Source organism: Balaenoptera physalus, assembly GCF_965194825.1.
Source record: "Balaenoptera physalus genome assembly, chromosome: 10".
NCBI lineage: Eukaryota > Metazoa > Chordata > Mammalia > Artiodactyla > Balaenopteridae > Balaenoptera > Balaenoptera physalus.
In genome coordinates this window covers 37,490,178-37,499,299 of record NC_138889.1, presented here as the reverse complement: position 1 = coordinate 37,499,299, position 9,122 = coordinate 37,490,178, and positions in this window count along the sequence as shown.

The window sequence follows — 9,122 nt, the reverse complement described above, 5'->3', positions numbered from 1 at the left end:
AAATGGATTAATCTTTTCAGTTATTTCATAGATAAAATTCTTCTCATAGGGCTGCAGTTAAATTGGTCCAAATTGTGTGCAGTACATTAAAAGAATGACTGCTGTTTCACTTGCATTAATCCTTTGCACTCGGTTCAATTTGCCACATTTAAGTTGACCCCATGGAGATAAATTAGAATTCAAGACATGATTACCTAAAGTGGATACATTTAAATCTCAATTGCTTAATGATAAAAAGGTTCATATGAATTTTTTTTCTGGAAAGTAAATAAAACCTGAGGACAGGATTAACTTAGCCTGTCTCTCTCTTTTTTTTTTTTTTCTTACCATTTACTTCTTTAAGTCAACCTTTTTTCCCTTTAACCATGAACTTGGCATGCAATTGCTATATATCATTTTGTGTCAAGTTCTTCTGTCCCTGGGAAATGTGGATCACTTTGTATAAGTGAACTTTGAAAGAACAGAATCACTTTTTTTTTCTTCAGTTGGTTTACAGATATTGGGGCTGATATTTGGTAGTAATAAATAAAATGATTAGCTCAGTTAAAAATTGTTAATCCTCAGTATCTGAAATTAGATTTTAAAGACCTATTTTTCTTTTCTTCTGCTTCTATTCTTTTGAACAATCATCTATTTGTAAAACTCAATGTATATTTGTGCATGTGAGTGCACATATGTGTGCATGTGTGTGTGGAAATCCCGGCACAAGGTAGACTGCATTATTCACCTGAATTCATGAATTTAAATAGAAAACTCTTAAATATGGGGGAAGAATCAGTACAGATAAACCATAATATTATAAAGCATGAGTACTCATCAACAATGTATTCTTTCCTTTCCTAGAGTCTAACCTCTTCAAAGACTGGGATGTTTCCTGCCCACTGTATAATAACATGTATGAGCTCAAAGCTTGTTTGTTGAGTAGGAGATGTATACTCTGGAAATGCAATATCACAATTTTTAGAAGTATTGAAGTACATTTCATTTTGTTATTCTGTTTTTTAACAGGTATTTTGATAGGTTATATAACTAGTTGTTTTCTAAAAACTAGCAGCTTAAAAATGACAAATCAGATTGTTTATTTCAGTTGGTAACTAACAGAGATTTCTGACAATTACACTCAGGCTGTTTCTTTCTATTTTTTTTTTTTTAACATCTTTATTGTAGTATAATTGCTTTACAATGGTGTCTTAGTTTCTACTTTATAACAAAGTGAATCAGTTATACATATACATATGTTCCCATATCTCTTCCCTCTTGCGTCTCCCTCCCTCCCACCCTCCCTATCCCACCCCTCTAGGTGGTCACAAACCACCGAGCTGATCTCCCTGTGCTATGCGGCTGCTTCCCACTAGCTATCTATTTTATGTTTGGTAGTATATATCTGTCAATGCCACTCTCTCACTTTGTCACAGCTTACCCTTCCTCCTTCCCATATCCTCAAGTCCATTCTCTAGTAGATCTGTGTCTTTATTCCCGTCTTACCCCTAGGTTCTTCATGACCTTTTTTTTTTTTTTTTCTTAGATTCCATATCTATGTGTTAGCATACGGTATTTGGTTTTCTCTTTCTGACTTACTTCACTCCGTATGACAGACTCTAGGTCCTTCCACCTCACTACAATTAACTCAATTTCGTTTCCTTTTATGGCTGAGTAATATTCCATTGTATATATGTGCCACATCTTCTTTATCCATTCATCTGTTGATGGACACTTAGGCTGCTTCCATGTCCTGGCTATTGTAAATAGAGCTGCTATGAACATTTTTCTACATGACTCTTTTTGAATTATGGTTTTCTCAAGGTATATGCCCAGTAGTGGGATTGCTGGGTCATATGGTAGTTCTATTTGTAGTTTTTTAAGGAACCTCGATAATGTTCTCCATAGTGGCTGTATCAATTTACATTCCCACCAACAGTACAAGAGGGTTCCCTTTTCTCCACACCCTCTCCAGCATTAATTGTTTCTAGATTTTTTGAGGATGGCCATTCTGACCGGTGTGAGATGATATCTCATTGTAGTTTTGATTGAAGCAACTGACAAAGGATTAATCTCAAAAATTTACAAGCAGCTCATGCAGCTCAATAACAAAAAAACAAACAACCCGATCCAAAAATGAGCAGAAGACCTAGATAGACATTTCTCCAAAGAAGATATACAGATTGCCAACAAACACATGAAAGAATGCTCAGGCTGTTTCTGAGAGCCTTCCTTCAAAGCCTTTGTCAAAGCCTTGGCAGAAGGCAGCTGGCCTTTGAAAATACACTATCTGATGCAGGCTGAAAACTCACAGGCACCTGTAGGCACAGACAATCCTTTTGCAATGTGAATTATAGGGGACAGTCATTCTAGATTTTTTACTACCAAGATTTACAAAGAAGCAAGCTCCCTTTGAGGGGGAACACACAAGGTCATTACCCACTTCAAGTCTCATATTTCAGGGACTATGCCGCTGACATAAAAGAATTTAGAAGGGGAAAGTGCTTCTAAAGGGAGGGATAGATTGTGAGAGTCTAACTACTTTAGATTTTGCACTATGTATGTTTCAGTGTGATAGGCTCTCCTTGAAACAAAGTTACTGAATTACTTTAAAATGCTGTATTTTGCTCAGAGTTCAAATATCTGTGGTTTTTGGTCTAACATAACTCAGAGCTAGATGCTTGGGAAAATGTCTTGAGCAAATTCATAAGAATAAGAAAAACTGGATTTTGACAGATTTACCGACAGAATATAAAAAGGGTCACAAAGGAGGCAACAATTCTGACAGGTTTGATGTGGGGGTAGAAGGGGTCAGAATTTTGAAAGGCTCATAAAAAGCCAAATTCTTACCTCCTCATCTCTACTGTGGTTTCTGATCTAGAGTTTAATAGCAGTGCCGGGTATAATCCATGAGACTGTTGTATTTCAGGCAAATTGTAGACTCTATGTAAAGGACAACGTTTTCAATCTGAGTATGTACAAAAGTCACCAACATGGAAAGTTTTAACTACAATCATAATGTAAAAGTTCTTATGAATATTTGATTTATTTTTTTAAGAAACTAATACTGATTGCTGAAAACCTATTAAAGTTATAGAATTTCAAGACATATACTTCTTACCTCCCAGTCAGCTAAAGTAAATGCTCATTTGTTCACATAAAATTTCAGATATAGTTCTTAACTATATTTTATGTTTCAAGCAATATGTTTGATAGGATTTTGTATTGCATTTTCACTGGATAAAATACCATTTGTGACAGTGATGTTGAATTTTTTTCCTACATTTCATCTTTCTCCCACACAAACCCCAGCCCTTTCATGGCAATGGCTATTAAAAGTCTAATCCAATGACAGCCCCACAATTTTTATCATGAGCATACAATTTTAATCATGCATATATACAAATATATTTGCATTGACTTATTTATAAAAAGTCATCTTCTATTGTACTATATATATGTTTCCCCATAACTTCCTTTTTAATCTAACAATACTACAGTATACGTGCAGTAAAATTTATTGAGGTAGATATTGAAAGTCAATTATTATTGTTTTTTATTGCCATTGAAACCAAATATGTACTGTTTTACATACTAGTGTTTTTAAATCTATAGGATAGATTCATAGGCAGAATTTATGGTATATTTGAATGATAATGTTGTCATATTCTATTCCAAAAACTGTGTATATAATTATACTATTCCAGAAGAATATGAGTGCCAAATCATACACATTCTTGACAGAACTTAGTGTTATCATGCATAATTTTCACTTTTAAAGATAAAAATATATCTTAAAATACATTATTTGGTGTCAAAATTTTTCAGATTAAGAGAAAACACTAATTTGTATAAACATGTTTAATGTTTGATATAGATTACATTAAACTATATTAAATTTGATTTAAAATCAATTTGCTCTCTGTAGAAAACCTTAGAATGTCTTTTGAGAAAAAAAATGTATAAAGGTAAGGATGAAGGATGAGAAGGCATATTAGTTTGACTTTGATTGACACTGATTTGTCTCTTAAATATCATTTTATACCCATTGTACATGTCCATTGCTTTCTAGAAAATTGCTTTAAGAAACAATTAGTCTCAGAAATATTTTCAGTTTAGTACTTCTGCTAATTTGATCATTCTATGTTTTCCATTAATCCTCATGTAAATACCTTAATACCACTTTAATTATTCTCAAAGTTACTTATAAATGCTTTGAGTAAATTACCCTGATAGCATGATACTCCTATGTAGAGCAATTAGGCTCTTTATTTGGAAAAAACCCACAAAAAACAAAACTCTTGTGTTTAGACTGCATTTTTCATTCTTCACTTTGTTAGCCTCATAAAAATGCACATAATTTATCAATGATATTACCAGCAACATTTAAACTGTTTAATATTTTTGGCAGAGACAACACTAGGTGCTCTTCATGCCACATCTTCCTCTTGGGCATAGAGACTACATTCCCAAACCTCCCTTGCAATTAGACCTGGATCATATGAAGCAATATTGTATTGGAATGTGGACAGAAGCAATGTAGGACAAGCCAGTTCTAAACCTGACTATTCAAACACCTTACAGTTCTCTTGTTCTTTTTCTTTCTGTGGCTACCTTGAAATCCTGTGTTCCAGATGACATGGGTACAAGAAGGAAAAGGAATGCCTCACTTATATGGAGCTAAAATGTCTGTGAGAAATGAACCTTTATTATGTTAACTTACTGAGATTTGGGAGTTTAAACGTTTATCTTAGTGCATCCTATCTATTCTGTGTAATACACATGAGTTATCATGTTTATCTCCAGACATACATTTACTTCTTCTCATCCCACAACATCAGATCTTGATGGATAGAAAATCTTTAGTGAGTGCCTACTATGAGGTAATTGCTGCCTCACACTTTGCCTCTCATGATAATCCGATGTCAGATATAAAAACATATAGATTTTAAATACCTACTTTTGTTCTCATATTTTTCACCCTGGTCTCTGCTAGAATATGCATGCTTTCTTTCTACTGTTCCATACCTCCTATATAATTTTTTTTGCCTCAATCATTTCTATAATTCTAGTAGGAGATAAGGGAGAAGGGCACAAAATAAAAATCAAATCTAACCAAACAGACAAAGTAAAACAACTCTTCCTGGGAAGTTTACTCTAACCCTATAGATTATGTTAAGTGTTCTGTTTCTTGGGCATCATGGAGTATTTTGAAAAGTCCTATCATAATACTCTTATATAACACTCACAATACTCATTACATTTTATCTGATTATCCTGAATTTTATGAGGGCAGTGACCATGCCAATCTTCATCCTTCCTGAGACTCCTTCTGGATGCCAAGAACACAGACTCACTTACACCTTAAGATTTTGCTCCTGTGTCTCCCCGGCCCTGAGGATTAATTGGATTGCTTGACTAAGAATAATTCCTTAAAACCCTTGTCCTGCTCTTTGGATTCAGAGAAACTGGCACTTATTCCTTGAATTTTCAATTAAATTTAATAGTTTTAATTCATACAATTTAGTTTCAGTCTGGGTCACCCACAACCAACTACACTATGAATGATTAATATGCTACTGGAACATATCTACAGTTATAAGGTAGAATGTTTGTTTGAAAACAAAGTAGTTTTCATTAGATTTATTGCACGTGGGTTGTTATCAGTAGCCTATAACATTTTTGATATCAACCACAGGTACTTAGATGCTATTTTCTTAGAAATACCTTTTTATATCACTGAAAGTACACTTGGGAAAATTTGCTGTTACAGTGGAGCATTTAGATTCTTCAAAAGTAAGATCCATAAATTGAAGATTCTCTAGTTTGATTTAGACTGACAAAAAGCAATTGTATATAATAGTCTAAATAACCCTGGAATTAAGAAAAATTGAACTTGAGATAGAGTTTAGTATCTCAAACAAATGATCAAACATATAAACACAAAAAATTGAATAACAGATAACATCTGGAAGACATCATCAAATATATCATCTCTCCTTTGATGTAATATTAAAAATGTACTAGGTAATAACAGATATAAAAAACATATTACTTGTTCCTTTGCAGAGGAATAGGATTTAACTGAAGTGCAGGAAATAAAAAAAATCAGCTGATAAAAGTCAGAAAAGATAGATTGCCATAGAAAAATAAGCACTGCAGTTTGAACATTGTAAAATAAAAAGAACATTATGATTATTCTATCATCATACCAAGCCCAGATTTCTTGCAAGTCTCAGCTCAGCCCAAGAGAGCAGCTGATCATTAACATGAGAAGGTGGTTATCCACGTATATATCTGTTGAAATATTGTGCTAGAAAGTGATGGCAAGTCTAAAGCATTAGGAACATGTTACCGAAATCTGAGATTTCAAAATAATCAAGTGGAAGAGTCAACAGCAAAAGATTGTTAGAGAGAAGAGAGAAGAATATAAAGAGAGTGAACTAAGAGAAGAGTTGCTGGGTTGGGGTTGTTTGAAGGTGTGTTACTAGGAGACCAACTTTGAAAAAGTGTTTTGAATCTAAAGACCTCCATTCACTACCCCTTTAATATGGATCAAGTCAATCAATCACTAAGACTTATTTTTCTCATCTGAAAATGGAGCTAGCATTATATATCTCACTGGGTTTTGTGAAAATTAGAATTAGTCTCTAGTTACTCAATATTTCTAACTATTGTAAATTGTGTGACTTCATCAAAAATATCCATAAAAGTACAGCTTTTAAAATCCTACATGCAAGAAGCTTGGAAGTCACCATTACATCCTAACAAGTAAAAAACTAAGTAAACTGCAAAATCAACAAATTTAGATCCTAAAGAGAAATGAGGTCACGAGGTAAAATTCTGCACTCAAAATTAAGGAGACTGCCAGGCAGATTCAGGGAATCACAACTTACTGGAGCAGAAAACCTTGAGCTGAAACCTCTATGGTAACAAGTACTGGGTTAGGAAAACCTAAACTGTTATTTTGGAATTGCTGGAGGTTCGGTGTGGACAATTATAAAATTTAAAAGCTCAACCCCATATAATTATAACCCCATATATTTCTAGATATATAACCCCATATATTTCTAGAATGCATTAGGGAGAAGTGAAAATCTCATTGACAATCATTGTTAAAGACAAATAAGGTTTTCACTGTTATCAAGTCTATGTTAAAGAAACCATGACAGTATTTTCATGAGTTGATACTCAGGTAGATACTCTTTAAAACAAAGAATCAATATCCAGGGATTCAAGGAGAAGCCTGGGTAAGCAAGACATATCATTGTGAAATCCAGAATTACTAAATCTAAGTGTATTTAATGCCCTGTGCTACACTTGGCATTGAAAGATGGCACATGTATTAAAATTATCAGAACATTCTCAGGCATATCACAAAATAAATAATGTTTATCAAAACAAGTCTTCTTATATCTACACTTACAGGATAGCATAGTCATAAAAATGTTCTACATCCTCTCTATCCAATTAATTTTCTTTGCCATCTTCCCCTTTCATATCAGCAAAATTTGAAAAAAAAATTAAACATTTGCTTTCCTCATTACTTTACTTTCCTGAACAAAGTAATTACTTATACCTAAGAATAAAACCAACAGGATAAGTTTTCTTCAGTTTATATAGATTTTTTGATTTACATACACTGTATCATAAGCATATAAGATTAACTGTGCTAAACTATGTTGAACTACAGCAATTATTTATTTGATTTCATTCTTCTATGTTGCTAAACACCTTCCTTTTATTTATTTTTTTGTCTAAACATTGCCAACAACCATCATTCCCTTCGTATTACCAGAATAGAATTTCAGACCTAGTTTGCTTCTTACTAAGCTTAATGTCTATTCTCTGAGTGCTTGAAAGCTTTGAATTGATATTTTTATGTATAAGATGGCCAATAATATTATGTTTTTTACTTTGAATTTTCCTCTTGCTAATATCAGTACTCCTTTTTTATTCTATATTTTCCTACTATTTCTTTGAGAATTTTTTAAGGCATTTTGAACAATTTTATTAATGTCTGTTTCTTGCAAACTAACACAACTTTGTGATGTTATTAACCTAGCCTTAAAGTCTTTACCTATTGATCAAAGAATTAGCATAATTATATTTATTTTCATATTTGTTACCTCTATTTATTCTGGTTATATTGCTTTATGTTATCTTACTTTCTGATTATTTGCTATTTAGAAATACAATATGTTTTCCTTTTGCAAAGTTTGGAAGATTGAAATCTAATCTTTCATTATAAGATCAGTTGCTTATAATTACATCAGATGCATTTGTAAATGCATATTTCTGTAAAAATAATTACAAAAATAAAAAAGAAATAATTGAATCCCTTTTCCACAGTGAAAAATGTACTGCATTTTACAACCCTTAATATGCCCTTCCACTTTACAATGCTTGCCAATTTATTTGTTAAGTTAGAGATGCAGCTTATAAATAATTATTATGACTCATCATGCAAATTATATTTCTCAGTAATTTGGTTTTGCTCTAGCATTCATTTAACCATATTTACAGCAATAATTTCTATCTTTACAATGTTCTTTCCAATATTATTATGCCATAACTTTCACAATATTGATTTCTTAATTTTATTTTTATTCAAGAGTGCATCTTCAATCCCCCTCCTCCTCCCAGGAAGATATTTTTTTTTCTAAGCCTTTCATAATTTACATGTCTTTTTATTGCCTATATGCTAGCTTAGTTAGATAGAGATTATATGAATCACAATAATCTCTCCCTTCTCTTTACCATGCACCAGAAATTTTTAGCTCATTTTACTGTTGGCATTTGCATCTTAGAGTAAAGCATTATTGTTAGTTGTATGTGCTCTTGAAATAGAATGTTGGGTTTGAATCTTAAATTGGCCAAATATTTGTTTTACATGACTAAGTCACTTAATGTCTCTTTATGTTAAATTTCTACATGAGGTTAATAGGAGTATCGACTTTACAGCTGTGCAACTATTTCTTAATATTTGAATCGATATTCTTATAGTACTTAACAGAATAGCAAGCATGTAATAAATTACTCATAATATTTGTAGTGATTGTTTCAAGAATTCTGAGCTTAGCCTGATTTTTTCCATGACCTGTTTTGCTGCCTCAATGCTTGTCAGAACTTTTGCTTAACCT